The sequence below is a fragment of the Podarcis cretensis genome, assembly GCF_951804945.1.
Source record: "Podarcis cretensis genome assembly, chromosome: 7".
NCBI classification, from domain to species: Eukaryota; Metazoa; Chordata; class Lepidosauria; order Squamata; family Lacertidae; genus Podarcis; species Podarcis cretensis.
In genome coordinates this window covers 77,049,538-77,066,608 of record NC_137176.1, presented here as the reverse complement: position 1 = coordinate 77,066,608, position 17,071 = coordinate 77,049,538, and the positions used below count along the sequence as shown (strand labels likewise).

At 45.5% G+C, this 17,071-nt stretch overlaps 1 long non-coding RNA gene across 1 annotated transcript; it reads left to right on the top strand.

Moving 5' to 3' along the window:
- The first annotated feature begins 8,269 nt into the window (after positions 1–8,269).
- Positions 8,270–10,088, top strand: LOC307220610. Its single transcript, XR_013840986.1, has 3 exons — positions 8,270–8,652; positions 9,325–9,451; positions 9,563–10,088. It is a non-coding gene; the product is annotated as an uncharacterized lncRNA (long non-coding RNA).
- Positions 10,089–17,071: the final 6,983 nt, after the last annotated feature.

Genomic DNA, 17,071 nt, shown 5'->3' with positions numbered 1-17,071 from the left:
TGGGAAGTTGTAAGAAATATCAGCATTCCTAATAAAGAGGCAGGACAGGGGAATGTAAGAAATGTTATTTCTTGCTCATTATTTAGAAGTGGGTGGAATGTTTTTAATGCCTTTCGCCCCCGCCCCCAACTTGGTTTTAATGTATCTGTGGACGGGGGGAGGGGCTTGGCGGGTCGGCTTGGATGTCAGTTGCTTTGGCGAAACAAAGGGGGTAAGCAGATAAATGAAATAACGAGGCAGCCAGTGCCGGTGGGTAGAGGAATGTGAGGAAGATTATTAGTTAAACTGATGTTAATGAAATAGTCAGTGTAGGTGAGTCTGGAAATTAAGGAATATTGTATTAATAAAGAGGCAGACAGTGCGGGTGGGATGGGGAGTATAAGAGAGATCGTTATTAGTGTTAATAATGAGGCAGGTAGGGGAGTATAAAAAAAAAATCATCATCATTAAAGATGCCAGCAACAAGATTATAATAATATCTGTAAGTAGGTTCTACCTTTCCTACTATACTGAAAGCTATGCTGTGTCACCTGGAAACCTTTAGTTTAATTTCAGCCAGCAAAGGAGGGAGATTTGCTCTGTAATGCTCAAAGGCATGTTTGTTTATTATTACATTGTTAATAGACTTCCTAGATTTTGGCCCAGCAGGCAGGCTCTCTTTTAATTTTACTCTGTACGGCACCACAGGTTATTAAGAAAGAATCAAGTGTTATTAAATCCACTGCTTGCCCTTGCCCATCATCTTTCTTCTCACCCCCAGTTGTGTCACCAGTGTCAAGTTTTATCATGTAACATCCTTGGGGCAAGATGGTCCTATGTTAAACAAATGTCACTGATAATACTTCTTCCCTCACTGGTTTTCATGCCCACGTCCAGCAGTGCCCAATGCCCAATGACTAGGTTTAGTCTCCATTGGGCTGTTTTGGTTTTATTTGTGGGAGGGCTGACACAGTACCCAACTCCAATAATGTTCAGTGTTATAATTCGGCTGTTGATAGCTATAAGCAGCTTTCTCTTCCTTAAAGGTAAAGGGACCCCTGACCGTTAAGTCCAGTCATGGACAACTCTGGGGTTGCGGCGCTCATCTTGTTTTACTGGCCGAGGGAGCCGGCGTACAGCTTCCAGGTCATGTGGCCAGCATGACTAAACTGCTTCTGGCAAACCAGAGCAGGGCATGGAAACGCCGTTTACCTTCCTGCCGGAGCTGTACCTATTTATCAACTTTCACTTTGACATGCTTTTGAACTGGTAGGTTGGCAGGAGCAGGGACCAGGCAACGGGAACTCACCCTGTTGCGGGGATTCGAACTGCCAACCTTCTGATTGGCAAGCCCTAGGCTCTGTGGTTTAACCCACGTCCCATTCTCTTCCTTAAAAGGTAAAGGTAAAGGTACCCCTGCCCGTACGGGCCAGTCTTGACAGACACTGGGGTTGTGCGCCCATCTCACTTAAGAGGCCGGGGGCCAGCGCTGTCCGGAGACACTTCCGGGTCACGTAGCCAGCGTGACAAAGCTGCATCTGGCGAGCCAGAGCCGCACACGGAAACGCTGTTTACCTTCCCGCTGGTAAGCAGTCCCTATTTATCTACTTGCACCCGGAGGTGCTTTCGAACTGCTAGGTTGGCACGCGCTGGGACCGAGCAGTGGGAGCGCACCCCGCCGCAGGGATTCGAACCGCCGACCTTTCAATCGGCAAGCCCTAGGCGCTGAGGCTTTAACCCACAGCGCCACCTGCGTCCCTTATTCTCTTCCTTAGCACACTTAAAAACAGCTTCTCATTGTGAAGCTGCCCAAACAATGGTTCTTATTTACCCTTCATATCCCTATAAACGTTTCTATATGAATCTTTCCAGCCACTCCATAATTCTCTTTTCCCCTCCCACCTGTTTGTTTCATTTTTATTTGCTTAGGGTTTCCATTTTTCGAAAATATTTTGGGATTTCTGCTAGCCTTGGGATCATCCTGAGTCTCTCAGTACCTCTGGCTTGTGCATGGGTGGAACACTTTCAGCTACATAAGCATGGCTCAAATCTATGAGTATATACAACTGGAGTCTTGAAAGAAAGAAAGAAAGAAAGAAAGAAAGAAAGAAAGAAAAATGTGCTTTCCCAAGCCCACCTTCCCAGAAAAAAAGAAAAGCTTGTGTTCTTGAACATCATTCAGTGGTCCCTTCTTCCTCCCCCATGCACACATACCTATATCGATCAGTCTGCATGCCCACTGCTGTTTGGTGTCTGTTTTTGTTTGGCTATTTTGAGTGGGTGGGATGGACACACTTGTGCCCAGTCCCAGTTACATTAAATTAATTCATTTCTCAATTGAAGCCTTTGGGTATCTCTCCTGTCCCTGGGAGCATTTAAAAATAACTTTTCAGTGTGAACCAGGAAGAAAGGCATGGTACACACACATGCATCCAAAGTGAGGCTGGGTTAGCTAGCCATGCCATTTCCAGTATCAATTATGTATCCATTAATTGCTTTGTGTACAGGCTAGCTTGTTTGTCCCAGTAGTCTGGAGAAGGGCATTGTTGGCATATGATGGCCACCAACGTGGATAAAGTTAAAAGGGGATTAGACAAATTCATGGAAGATCAGGCTAGTACAGTGGTACCTCGGTTTAAGAACAATTTGGTTTACAAACTCCACATAACTGGAAATACAGTGGTACCTTAGGTTAAGAACTTAATTCGTTCTGGAGGTCCGTTCTTAACCTGAAACTGTTCTCAACTTGAAGCACCACTTTAGCTAATGGGGCCTCCCGCTGCTGCCGCGCCACCAGAGCACAATTTCTGTTCTCATCCTGAAGCAAAGTTCTTAACCCGAGGTACTATTTCTGGGTTAGCGGAGTCTGTAACCTGAAGCGTCTGTAACCCAAGGTACCACTGTAGTGTCTGGGTTTGAGAACTTTACCTCAGTCTAAGAACAGAATCTGAACGGTGGAAGGGTACCAGCGGCAGGAAGCTTCTTTAGGGAAAGCACGCCTCAGTTTAAGAACGGTTTTGGTTTAAGAACAAACTTCCAGAACGGATTAAGCTCGTAAACCGAGGTACCACTGTAGCCATTGTGGTTATATACTATCAACACTGCTGGAGGCTGTTGGAGGCAGTATGGTTGTGAGTTTCAGTTGTTGGGAAATACAGGAGTGGAGAGTGCAGTTGTATTCTTATCCGGCTTGCAGGCTTCCCAAGGGCAAGTATAGCCACCCTGAGAACAAGGTGGGCCATTGGCCTGATGTAGCAGGGCTATTCTGGTTGGCCTGCTGCTGAATTAGATGGACCTTGGGAAGGATTAAGCAGAGCTCCTCCTGCGTTTTTGCATTCTAGGGCAGGCAGGAAAAACGATGGTTCTACAGCCCTCAGCTGACAACCATACATCCACAGGGGGACTTTTGGATGAAAAGAGCAACCAGTTCAAAGAAACTGTGTCAAGGTATTCTGTATACTGATGGGACTCTCTTGAATGACAGTCAAAACAACTGCATCCATATGGTGGAAGGGATGAAATCAGCGTCTGCTTCCTTTCTTGTGCTGAGGCTGATAAGAATCAAAGTTCCTGTTTTTTGCAATTGTTATCACACTTAGGACAGTTGTTGTAATGATTCTGGCGCTGACCGCATGAGACGGCAGATGGGGGCATTTATACACCAGTGATTTTCTATTTTATTTTTTGTATATAAAAAACGACAGCAACTATGCAGCATTTCAAGATCAAAGAACGGCTAGAGTGGTGTTGCTGTGTTAAAACTGACGGCACGTACATTCTTCTGTATGCAGTGTGTAGTGCTTGTAACTGGTTACGAATCAAAAAGTGCAGCTTGGTACACAGCCTTACTTAAAAGGGGGGAAAAGATGAAAGCAGTCAAGGAGCATTTAGGGATGAGAGCTGTATAAATTTTTGATAGGATTTAGCTTCCACAGTAGAGAGCTTTACTAGACTTGCCATACGTCCGGAAAATTCCGGACACGTACAGAAATAGGATGCCTAAAATGGCGTCCGGGGGGGACTTTTTGAATTTTAAGAGATGTCAGGAATTTCCAGGACATATGGCAACCCAATTCTCACCCCCCCCCGGTTTTCTGTCCCCCCCCGAATTTTTTGTTTTTGTTAAAAAAAAATTATGGGGAAGGCTGTGCCCTGGTGGCAGTGGAAGTGATGAGAGATCACTTCCTTGGCGGGGGGGGGGGGAGGGAGGGGGCGCTGCTGCCACGAGCCTGGCCATTTCTCTTTTTTTCCTGAGTTTTCTTCTGGGGTTTTCCTGAATTTTTTATTTTATGCAATTTCCCTGACAGAACTGGGGAGAGTGGCCATCCATATGTGCTGGGCAACAGTCACCCTGTGGTGTCATGGTCCCATGATGGGACAGCCGGTGGGTCTCCTCCACCAGGGGTGGCAGTTATTCATAAAATTCTGCTAAGGGTCAGGGACTGGGCAGAGGAGGAATGGTGGAGACTGTGTCCACATCCTGACCCGTCCAGGGAGGAGGAAGAGGAAGACAGTACAGTGGTACCTCGGGTTACAGACTCTTCAGGTTACAGATTCTGCTAACCCAGAAATAGTACCTCAGGTTAAGAACTTTGCTTCAGGATGAGAACAGAAATCACGCGGCGGCAGTGGGAGGCCCCATTAACTAAAGTGGTACCTCAGGTTAAGAACAGTTTCAGGTTAAGAACGGACCTCCGGAACGAATTAAGTTCATAACCAGAGGTACCACTGTATAGATATACAACAGTGGTTTGTTGAGGTCACAACTCAGAGTCAGATGAGGGGAAAAGCTGGGAAATAATGGGAGAGAAGGAGGAGGCAGAGTTGGAGCAGCTGGCTAACATGTTATCACTAGAAAGCATTCCAAGAACCCGGCGAGCCTTAAAAGTAGGAGAGCAAAGGGCTCAGAAGCAAAGGGCCCTCAGCGTCACCGATAGAAGAGATGACAAATGAAGAAGGGGAGTGGAGATTTACTCAGGAGAATGCCATTATTCCAAGAGGCTGCATTCCCAAGCCCCTCTCTGTAAATATTGAATAAAAGCAGATGGTAAGGACTTTTCCTTGTCTTATCTGTTCCTGGCAACCTACCGTGAGGGTTGTTTCCTTAGCCGCCTGACAATAAGTGTCCCTCATCTGCAGTTCAGGGCAGAAAAAGCTTCCACATTTTCTGTCTTCCTCCTTGAAATCCACAGCCAATGGGGAGGGACCAGAGATGCTTCTGCTGCTGGCAGTTGCCTTCCTGGCCGAAGGGAGATGGTGCCTTTGAGGGTTGAGCGCAGCCAGAGGATTGAGGATTGAGCGCAGCCAGACAGCCGGAGATATACATGCAGCAGAATAGGGTGCTCGAGGGGCTAAGGGTGGGAGGCTGCCCCACATTCTTCCTCCTCCACCTCCTTAAGCAAGTAGCATAAAGGAGCATTAAGTTTAAAATTAATTAAGAAACCAAGGCAGGTAAAAGCAACGCCTCTTCCCATCCCATCTGTGGTGAAGCTCAACAACTTTGGGGGTGTCAGCAGTTTGACTTTTGGAAATACGGCAAGCCTAGCTTTACCCTCCTCTCTAACCAAATCTAAAACACAGTAACAAAGAATCGAATCAAATATCCTTTATTAGGCATAGCAAACCACACATTATCAAACAAACACCGTATACAAATTGTGCAAAATATGAGCTCAACATAACAAGGTTTGTCCCAGTCAAACAAAGAAACATATTGTTTTTACTTAGTGGTCATATATTACCCTAGCAAAACCTCCATTATCTAAACTTTCCGTTGTCCTTCTAAGACCTGCACTGTGTTGGGAGCTATCTAGTTCTGTTATGTAGAGGGAAGAAACTGCTCACACTCTCTAGGGCTGCAACCCTAGGAAGGCTTGGACACAGCTGACCTTATTGATTTCAGTTGAGTTTCAGCATAGTTAAGGACCACACTCTGATGACTGCCCTACAGCTAAATATCTTTCCCCCCCTCCATAGACAACTACAGGCAAGGGGACTCTCATTCTTACTGGGGAAGCAGGGTGTTATTTTCATTAGTCATTAGACGACAACTTTCAAAACAAAACCTAGACTTGGAAATTGATACCTGTGTGTAACCACAACCCAAGGGGGAAAGGAAGCAACAGAGTTGCGCCGTAGGGCTCAGTGCTCTGATATTCCACAGAAGACCAGTTACAGCAAAGCTGGGCAATCTGGTGGACTTCAGCTCTCATCATTCTTGACCATTGGCCATGGTGACTGGACTGATGGGAACAACCTCTGGAGCGTACCACATTAACTGCTCCTGTCCTGCAGGATGTGGAAAGGGTAGCACAAAATCATTGTTATTTAGCAGTTGTTGCTGATGGAGGAGCATTTCAAAGTCTGGGAGTGAAGATGCACCCACCTCCTTGACAGAGGACCACAAGATAGTGTGCAGGATAGTGCGCACCCCGGAAATGATCTCTTTTAGCTTCTGCCTTCTGGAAGAAGGTACAGGGTTATAAAGACTAGGACTAGCTGCCTGAGAAACAGTTTCTATCCAAATGCGATTTTGGTTTTAAACGCAGTGTAAGGAGTCTCTAAGGGACCTCAGAAGGTCGGCGGTTCGAATCCCCGCGACAGGGTAAGCTCCCGTTGCTCGGTCCCTGCTCCTGCCAACCTAGCAGTTCGAAAGCACGTCAAAGTGCAAGTAGATAAATAGATACCGCTCCAGCAGAAGGTAAACGGTGTTTCCGTGCACTGCTCTGGTTCACCAGAAGTGGCTTAGTCATGCTGGCCACATGACCTGGAAGCTGTATGCTGGATCCCTCGGCCAGTATAGCTGAGATGAGCGCCGCAACCCCAGAGTCGGTCACGACTGGACCTAATGGTCAGGGGTCCCTTTACCCTTTACCTTTATGGGAGTATATTGTATTTAAAAATGGGGTGTCAGAGTTTTTAGGGGACTAACCAGGTTGTGATAGCTGGGATAGCAGGCTTGTTGGTTTTTGAATGTCTTACGTAGATTTTTCAATTTCGTTGTTTTGTATGGGACAATGACAATAAAGATTATTGTATTGTAAGCAGCACTTTTGTTTGCCTAGGACTCCTCCCCACAGAACTGTCCCAACCCAGTTGCAAAATGCCATGTCCTTTGGATGGATTTTTGGCTTTCATTCTGCGGTGATATGGAATGCCTGTCTGCTGCACTCTGCATGAGGAGGAAGAAAGGAAGCTGTCTAGCTACAAGCTGTCAATCCTGCCAGCCGTTGCCATTTGCGGAATAGCTGACAGGAGACCAGATAAAAGTTTTATATATATTTCAAATGTAACATGAGCAAGAGCTTAAAATCTGTCAGCTCAAGCTGGCTGATGTGGCTGGGGAATCTGGCATTGCTGCAGTTTCACATGCTCATCAGCTTCAGGAACAGAAGTTCTATTCCCCCCCCACCCCCCAGAATGGAGATGGTAATTAGAGATTTGAGATTTTTTAAAAAAAAAAACACCGAAGAAGCAAAAATGCTTATTAGCAAAGCAGGGAGAGTATCAGATGCTGAATAGCAGCATTGCGTGGAATAGGCATGCTAATACTTGCAGATGCTGTGGAGTTCAGATTTTGGCTAACGGGGAACATTTAAGCTTCACCCAAGTGAGATCTGATGGAATGGCAGAACCCAACCCCCTCCAGCCACTTTTAAAAACAGATAATGTTGCCTTTCTGCAATCCTACTTGTACCTGTATTCATAAATTTGGTATCACTTTCTGACTCAATTCAAAGGATAAGGTTTGTTGTTGTTGTTGTTTAGTCGTTTAGTCATGTCCGACTCTGCGTGACCCCATGGACCAGAGCACGCCAGGCACTCCTGTCTTCCATTGCCTCCCACAGTTTGGTCAAACTCATGCTGGTGGCTTCAAGAACACTGTCCAACCATCTCGTCCTCTGCTGTCCCCTTCTCCTTGTGCCCTCCATCTTTCCCAACATCAGGGTCTTTTCCAGGGAGTCTTCTCTTCTCATGAGGGGGCCAAAGTCTTGGAGCCTCAGCTTCAGGATCTGTCCTTCCAGTGAGCACTCAGGGCTGATTTCCTTAAGAATGGATAGGTTTGATTTTGCAGTCCATGGGACTCTCAAGAGTCTCCTCCAGCACCATAATTCAAAAGCATCAATTCTTCGGAGATCAGCCTTCTTTATGGTCCAGCTCTCACTTCCATACATCATTACTGGGAAAACCATGGCTTTAACTAAACGGACCTTTGTTGGTCAGGTGATGCCTCTGCTTTTTAAGATGCTGTCTAGGTTTGTCATTGCTTTTCTCCCAAGAAGCAGGCATCTTTTAATTTCATTTCGATAAGATTTACGCTTCATATGTTAGCGCCAAAGGTCCAGAGGGCTCACATTTTCTCTCCAAATGAAGCGCTCTGGATGCGTTGCAATACGGAAGTCATGTCGGAACCAGCCCACCATCATCCTGCCTGCTTTCAGGGTCTTGCACAGAAGCAATCGATTTAAAACAAAAACAAAAAAAGCAAGACAATTGGAGCAAGTCAATTTTATTCTACATCTGCCCCATCTGTCCTTTGTGTGTTTGTTAAGAAACATGCTGGGCAAAAGGCTGCGAGTTCAAGGTTTGATCTGGGAGACACAGGAGCCAGGTGTGTTGCGTGGACCGTGGATTGTTGAACCCAGAGCAGAGATTCTTTGGCTCGAGTTCTTGGTGAGCCATGAAACTCATTTGACGCCTCAGCTTACCCTCACAGGGTATTGCAGATTAAATAAATGAGATATCCCCATCTACATCACCCTGAACTCCCTGGAAGAAGCACAGTAGTCACAAGCTGGATGTTGTATGGTCGTCTTTGAAATTTGGATTCCAGGGCTTTCTGAAATGCTAAAATGCAATTTGGGAACACTCGTCTGGATAAGCATCTCTGTGAGGTGTGCGTGATGCACTCACAACAAATGTTCACATGCTCTTGCTAGTGTCCAAATGTGGCTTCATGCCAGAGCAAAAAGGGGATAAGGAACCATTTCCCATTAATTAATTCATTGAAAACATTTATATCCTACTCAGCTAGAAAAGTTCCCACAGTGAATAACTGAGCAATAAAAATAGCACAATCCCTGACATCAGGCATACAGTCTAAAAAAGCCACAACACAAAAAGGAAGGGGCGGGGAAGAGGGAACTGTTGGTGTATCCTGAATTCAGGATCTCAACAGAAATAACATATTCCAGTTCACACCTAGCAGAGGGAGATTGGCTTGATAGGACCGGCTGTTTTATCCATAACATTCAATGTGGTTTATCTTCTAGAGAAACTTTAGTTGTTCATGTGTGATCTCTAGAAATACAGAGCCTTCATCTTTACCTTTCTTGTATTTTACAGATGCAGATACCAAATTACTGTAACATGAAAAGCATATATAAATATCAAATTTAAAGGATATATGCAGAAAAATTCTTTTTACAGCCTTTAGAGAATCAAAGTCTTGGTCTTGAAAGCAAGCTTAAAGGTAAAAAGTCTGCGTCCTGTTGTTACGTCTATAGTTGAGATGAAAGAGTTTTTAATTTTATCTGGAATGTTTAAAGTTCACTGATACGGTATGTGTCTCGCATCCCTGCAGATTGATTCTTCCTTCAAAGCCGAAAACACATTTTATTCATGCATCGCTTCGTGTTTCAGCTGGAGGGGGAAATAACCAGGCAATGCCTTCTCATCAGAGAAGTCACTCATCTTTCTACAAGGCTGGTGGCCAATGGTCAGGCCGTCAACTTACTTGAAGGGGTGTGCGTGCAAGGAGTCTCAAGCCAGGAGTTCTGGCAACTGGGATCAAGCCCCTCTCCCCCACTTCCTCAACCACCACTGGAGCAAACAGGAGCACCCCTCCCCACAGTGCAAAATGCATAACTGATTCAAGACTACAACGGAGGGTTGTAGCTCCCTACCAGTTAAAGTCCCCAACCTCACCTTAGGATCCCAATGTGCCTTGGAGCCTCAGAAGCTACAATTGGTGCCTTTTTTTAGTTTGATTATTAGGATGCAGGACACCAGAGATTGCTCCACTCTTGGAAGAGGGACTGTGAATGACACTGGGTGGTGTGTGTTTCCAGGACAAAGACAAAACTGGAAAGTTGCCTTGTTATTTTTGCTGTTGGACGCTGGATGTTGTTTACATAATGTACAGTGGTACCTCTGGTTACAGATGCTTCAGGGTTACAGACGCTTCAGGTTACAGACTCCACTAGCCCAGAAATAGTACCTCGGGTTAAGAACTTTGCTTCAGGATGAGAACAGAAATCGCGCGGCGGGAGGCCCCATTAGCTAAAGTGGTACCTCAGGTTAAGAACAATTTCAGGTTAAGAACGGACGTCCAGAAGGAATTAAGTTCTTAACCTGAGGTACCACTGTACTGAAATGTTTTTGTATGTTATTAGATTTGCTGTGTTGTTCTAAAATGGTTTTTGCAGTGTTTGGTTTTGAAACGCATTCCTGTTTTCTTTGAACATTCCCCCCCCCCTCCTGTGTGGTAAGGTAAAGGTAAAGGGACCCCTGGCCATTAGGTCCAGTCGTGTGTGGCTGACTCTGGGGTTGTGGCGCTCATCTCGCTTTATTGGCTGAGGGAGCTGGCGTACAGCTTCCAGGTCATGTGTCCAACATGACTAAGCCGCTTCTGGCGAACCAGAGCAGTACACGGAAACGCCATTTACCTTCCTGCCGGAGCGGTACCTATTTATCTTCTTGAACTTTGATATGCTTTCGAACTGCTAGGTTGGCAGGAGCAGGGACCGAGCAATGGGAGCTCACCCCGTTGCGGGGATTCAAACTGCCAACCTTCTGATCAGCAATTCCTAGACTCTGTGGTTTAACCCACAGCGCCACCCGCGTCCCGCTGTGTGGCATGCAAATAAAAGGAATGGATAAGCTCTGCCTGATACCACAGGATATAGAATCAAGGAAACATGGCCTGGCATAGAGACTGAGAAAAGGGGATGCAGAGGCGGGAAGCCAGTCCCATTCAGCGTTGCTTTTAGTTCCCTCTTACAAAATGAGGAACAGATCTCAAAATATCTGGCCGTGGGCCTGACCTCCGCGCCAACCCCTCTTCAGATTCCTCTCAGAATTCCTAAAGTACTGAATCGTTTAAAAAAATGTTCACAGTGATGCTGTTTCCATCACTGGGAGAAGCATATTTCTTAGCTAATGCACAGTAATAAAGAAGGGCATGGGAAGGGGTCCTTCTGCAGCTTTTGTCTGATGACTAATAACTCCAGGCCTGGGAGAGAATTAACGGCTTAGCCAAAGCCACTCAAGGAAGACAACCTCAGTCTAGGGGTCAAGGCGTTTATTTTTTTAAAGAAACATCACATGATGGCTACCGTGGGGTTACATTTCCAAGCCAAATCTCTCAATTGCATGAAAGACGAGGAGGATTTTGTCTTTTGATTTCTCCCAGGATTATCTGGTGGTTCTGTGCTGCAAAGGAATCCTGATGTCTCAGTGGCTTCAAACCAGTCTCTGCCCAAAGCTGAGGGGGGCAGGAGGGGTCTTCCTATCCACGTCAGGTGGATGACCTCTACCTCAAATACAGTATCTCAGGACGCAGCTGGGTGTGACCATGATGTCAAGAGGTCTGTCATAGATCTCCAGCAGTTATGATCAAAAGTGAATAGCTGGGATGGGTGTGTGTGTGAGAGAGAATAAGATCTGTGATATTGAACTGGGCAACGGAGTTAACCATCCCCCAGTGCCATTTTCTCAATTAGCACCCCCAGAATGATTGAATAATGCTATGGGTTTTGGTGAACAGAGGTCTATCACTGTGGGTTGCCTGGCCGAAATCCTGAACTTGGCAAATGAATGTCAATAGCCCAGGGTGTGCCAGTGATGTGCTTCCATGGGTACAAATAGTTACGATGATCTTGTTAGGATATTTCCGTTCCACCTTAAAAGGGAGCAGGCTTTGTGAGTCACAGAGTCTGCGTATTTCCTGTTCACAGGATGTTTCTGTTGTGTCTATGTTTTCGTTTCTCTCTCTGTGCCTGAACACGCAAGCAGGCAGTCATGTTTTTTCCTTTGTTCTGACCAACGCTGAATAAACTTCTAAGTAATGCTCTTCTGCGTGCATCTTTCGCTGTACGAATTCTGCTGATAGAGCATGCATCAGCTCTGGAATGTGGCAAGCTATTTTCTGGAGCTCGTGTCGCTAATTGCTGATACTGTATCTACGGGAGATCGATGGATCGTCTGGAGGCGACATGGGGGCCATGATGGGCTTTATCTCCCTGGCAGTATCCCAACAGATCTTCCTTAGGCAGATGGTGCCTGCAAACAAGGGGAATATCTTTCTCTCCACCACACATTGCTAGGAATAAGCTAGCAATCTAGGGGTCTCTGCAAACAGAACAATATCTGTGGATTCCGAGGGAGATGAAAGCCCTAGGCAGAGTTCCCAGACACAGGGAGAATTCTGAGCATGCTCAGTTAACCATGTTTGCAAGACAAACACCCCTCCAGACCTTCCCTTTCAAGACAGGGATATCTAAAGCAGATCAAAGACATGTCAGGATATTGAGAGTGGAGCTTTAAACTCCCCAAGACAGAGGACTGAGCTTGGACCCTGTAAGCCAACAGCATTTTGGGTGTCAGGTCGACACACACTCTCTCTGAAGGGCAAGTGGGTTTGGCTGTCTGTGGCCAAGTCCGTTCTTAAACCAACATCGTTCTTAAACTGAGGCGCGCTTTCCCTAATGAAGCCTCCCGCCGCCGGTGCCCTTCCACCATTCAGATTCCATTCTTAGACGAGGTAAAGTTCTCAAACCGGGACACTATTTCCAGTTTTGCGGAGTTTGTAAACCGAATTGTTCTTAAACTGGACTGTTCTTAAACCGAGGTACCACTGTATTGTCAAAAACAACAACAAAACAATGGTAAGGCTCCAGTAGCCTCCTTCAAAGGGAACCAAACCTTGGTAACCACTGCACTCCTAAAACACCTCACCACTTCAAAAAGTGGGATGAGCAGTAAAAAAAAATTACTTGTTGCTAGGTAGGCAGAACATAATAATCAATCTTGCTTGCTTGCTTTCTCTTTCCTTGCCCATCTGGCTGGGCTTCCCCAGCCACTCTGGGCAGCTTTCAACAGAATATTAAAAACACGATAAAACATCAAATATTAAAAACTTCCCCAAACAGGGCTGCCTTCAGATGTCTCCTAAAAGTCAGGTAGTTATTTATTTCCTTGCCATCTGATGGGAGGGTGTTCCACAGACTGTGTGCCACTACCAAGAAGGCCCTCTGCCTGGTTCCCTGTAACGTAACATCACTTCTCGCAGGGAGGGAACCGCCAGAAGGCCCTCAGAGGTGGATCTCAGGGTCCAGTCAGAACGATGGGGGTGGAGATGCTCTTTCAGGTATACTGGGCCGAGGCCATTTAAGGCTTTAAAGGTCAGCACCAACACTTTGAATTGTGCTCGGAAACGCACACAGCAGCAGCATCCACTGCTCAAATTACAGGAAGAGGGGACACAACCCCCTCTCCCTCTGTGACTCAGTGCTGGAAGCCACAGAATGGGAGGAATGCTGTTGTGATTGTGTCCTGCTTGCTGATTTCCCACAGGAATATCGTTGGCCACTGTGAGAATGGGATGCTGGACTAGGTGACCCATGGGCCTGATCCAGCAGCCTCATCCTGTGTGCTTTTGACCCCTGCCCCGTGCTTTAAGAAATGCTTTGGGGAAGCCATGATTTGATTCCGTTTTTGAAAGGGCAGAGGGTAGAGCTTGTAGATTTCATTAAGGGCTCTCTAACCCACCCACGAGGGACGCAGGTGGCGCTGTGGGTTAAACCACAGAGCCTAGGACTTGCCTATCAGAAGGTCGGTGGTTCGAATCCCCGCGACGGGGTGAGCTCCCGTTGCTCAGTCCCTGCTCCTGCCAGCCTAGCAGTTCGAAAGCACATCAAAGTGCAAGTAGATAAATAGGTACCGCTGTGGCGGGAAGGTAAACAGCGTTTCCGTGCGCTGCTCTGGTTTGCCAGAAGCGGCTTAGTCATGCTGGCCACATGACCCAGAAGCTGTACACCAGCTCCCTCGGCCAATAAAGTGAGATTTGCGCCGCAACCCCAGAGTCGGTCACGACTGGACCTAATGGTCAGGGGTCCCTTTAACTTTACCTTTAACCCACCCAACCACCTACCCAAAAATAACTCAGAGCTGCTGTCATCTAGCAGAAAATCAGTTGCAATCACACCTACCACAGCTGCAAAGAGAATATTTAAGTCTATGTACTGATCTTTGGGGTTGGTTTCATTGTTGCCTAGCAGTGAACTTAGACTGGAGAGGTTCAGCCATGGAGTTCATCAGCTCAATTGGTTAGAGTATGGTGCTGATAATGCCAATATTGCGGGTTCAATCCCCTACATAGTCCTGCACTGAAGGGGGTTGGACTAGATGATCCTCAGGGCCCCTTCCAACTCTAAGATAAGATTTCTCTCATCTTAAAGTACTGCACAGAGTCCTGATGTGGGGAGCTCCAGAAATGGGAGCGAGGGAGCCATCATACATCAGCTCAACTCCCTTGGGAAGAGGACAGGATAAAAATGCAATAAATGCAATAAGCAAGGAGGGCCGCTGTAAAGAACCGTAGCTATGAGAGTTATGATTTGACAGCTTTGTTGACCAGTTCTTGTGAGAAAGAATTTATTTTCCTCTTTCCCACTGGAACCTTAGAAGCGGCGCAGAATACTTAGGCCAAGTAGGAGACGGAAGACTGAAATATGCAGTTCTTTCAGAGCAGCCACAGAGCTATGCGTCCACAGCATAATAAACTCTCTCTCTTTCTATATATATATATATGTTATTGAAAATTTTCAGTGAGAAAAGAAAGCAACAGAAATGAAGAAAAAGAAAAAGAAATACATAAAACAGTGATACAATACGAAATATAGGCATATAAGTAATACAGTTTTTCCAACTTCAGGTAGGAAGCCGTGTTGGTCTGATGCTGTCAAAATATTTTTTAAAAAATTAAAAATTGTCCATCAGCACCTTAGAGACCAACTAAGTTTGTTCTTGGTATAAGCTTTCGTCTGCATGCACACTTCTTCAAATACTTCTTCAGATTATCTGAAGAAGTGTGCATGCACACGAAAGCTTATACCAAGAACAAACTTAGTCGATCTCTAAGGTGCTACTGGACAATTTTTAATTTTTTATATATATTTTGACAGTTATTCCAACTAATGTAAAATCACTAACAAGACGCTGAGATTTTTTATAAATGCATTTTTATGAATGCATCCCAAATGCATCCCAAATATCATTGTATTTATCTATACATAATCAGTGTCTGAAACAGGCATAGGCAAACTCGGCCCTCCAGATGTTTTGGGACTACAACTCCCATCATCCCTGACCACTGGTCCTGTTAGCTAGGGATGATGGGCATTGCAGTCCCAAAACATCTGGAGGGCTGAGTTTGCCTATGCCTGGTCTAAAAGCAGTCCGTTCATATCTTGTGAGAGTTTTCATATCTTCCATCCATTGCTCAAAGAGGGACATAGTATTATTTTTCCAATGAATCAGTATCAGTCTTTTGGTGGAAGTTAGGGTGTGGAGAGTCCATCTACACTGACCTGCTGTCATACCCCATGTCATTGGTATATGGTTTAAAATGATATTAGTCATCAGCACAATCAACTTAAGGGGTGAGGAAACCATTCTCTGGTGCAGATGCCTCATTTCCTATTTTATTTCACCACATCTGTTTATTTTTAGGGCTGTTACCCAGTCAAAGAAAGTTTGGCACAAACAGCAAGCCGTGAAAAACCTCACTTGCTGTTTGTTTCAGTTCAGCATTAAAGAGCGGGTTTTCCTGGGGAAAGCAGTGGGGCTTATTCCCAGACATGGATCAGGAAATTGCAGGCCTATCCTGTGCCGAGAAAACATGGGGCTAAACATAAGTTGTTGGAGCCAGCCGTCACAAGTGGCAATTCTTTAGGGTAAAATAAAGACGCAGAAAGCCAATAATATTTCCATAATATGAGAGAGCAGCTCCTCTGTCTGCCCTTCTCCGATTTATTCTCCTTTGTTCTGTTCAGCCGCATGGCCGTTTGCCAATCTCATGTTACCTCATCCAGTCAAGTTTTTATTACCCCTTTACCATATAAGGTAATCATTGCCCAGAGGAATGTCAGGGGGCACCCTGCAGTATTTACAAGCCTCTGCCTTGGCTTTATGACTCCCACATGCCCTCTTTCTTTATTTTATTAATCAGAGTCATAAATGTCCGTTCCAATATGATTATATCGAGTGCGATAAGCGACTCTTGTCAAACCTGGAAGGCGGGCTGCGGACTGGAGAACCATGCAGTACACATAGAAATTAAAGAAGGAATACATTGAATACATCAACACAAAATAATGCAAATAACTACTATAATGATCACTAAAATTAATAAATGTCGAAGCCAACTTCCATCCGGAAGCCAAGAATATAAGAATTCTGATTCCAAGCTGCATGGTAGGCTTCCTTTCTAGTTTATAGCCATGCACTTGTGTCACTCCTACAGCACTGATAATGGTCACTGTATGTTCCTGTAAGAGAACAAGAGCTATTAAAAGTGAATTTCAATGTATATTGACAGTTTGGATTTATGCCCCATGATTCTTTCCCCTCTTTAATTTGAAACAAATGGGGGGCAGGCATACACACCCAACATTTAGAAGCATGCAATAAACTGGTAAACTTAATCATATCTTGCACAAAAATATTATCCCTCCATATTTTATGATAATTTTCTCCCCTAAAAGTCTTATTCAACAACACAGTTCTTATAGTTCGAGAGTGGCTGAGCCGTGGATGCTGCCAGCCAGAGTAGGATTCTGATGATTGTGGCTTGCCAGCCGATAAGGTGAAATATGGTGGTTTCAACTGGACTGTGTCGTCTGCTCCTCTTCCTTGTATAACGGTGCAGGGAAGGATGGCAAGGCAAATGGTGAGGAAGGCAAACACTGCCAGATGCAGTTTGTGTGTAGCACCTCTAGGTGGCGCATGTGGAAAGGTTTCGATGCTTCATCCACAAAATGCTGACAAAGTGTAGGGGAGTTCCATGCTGTGAGGCAGGACAACCCACTGA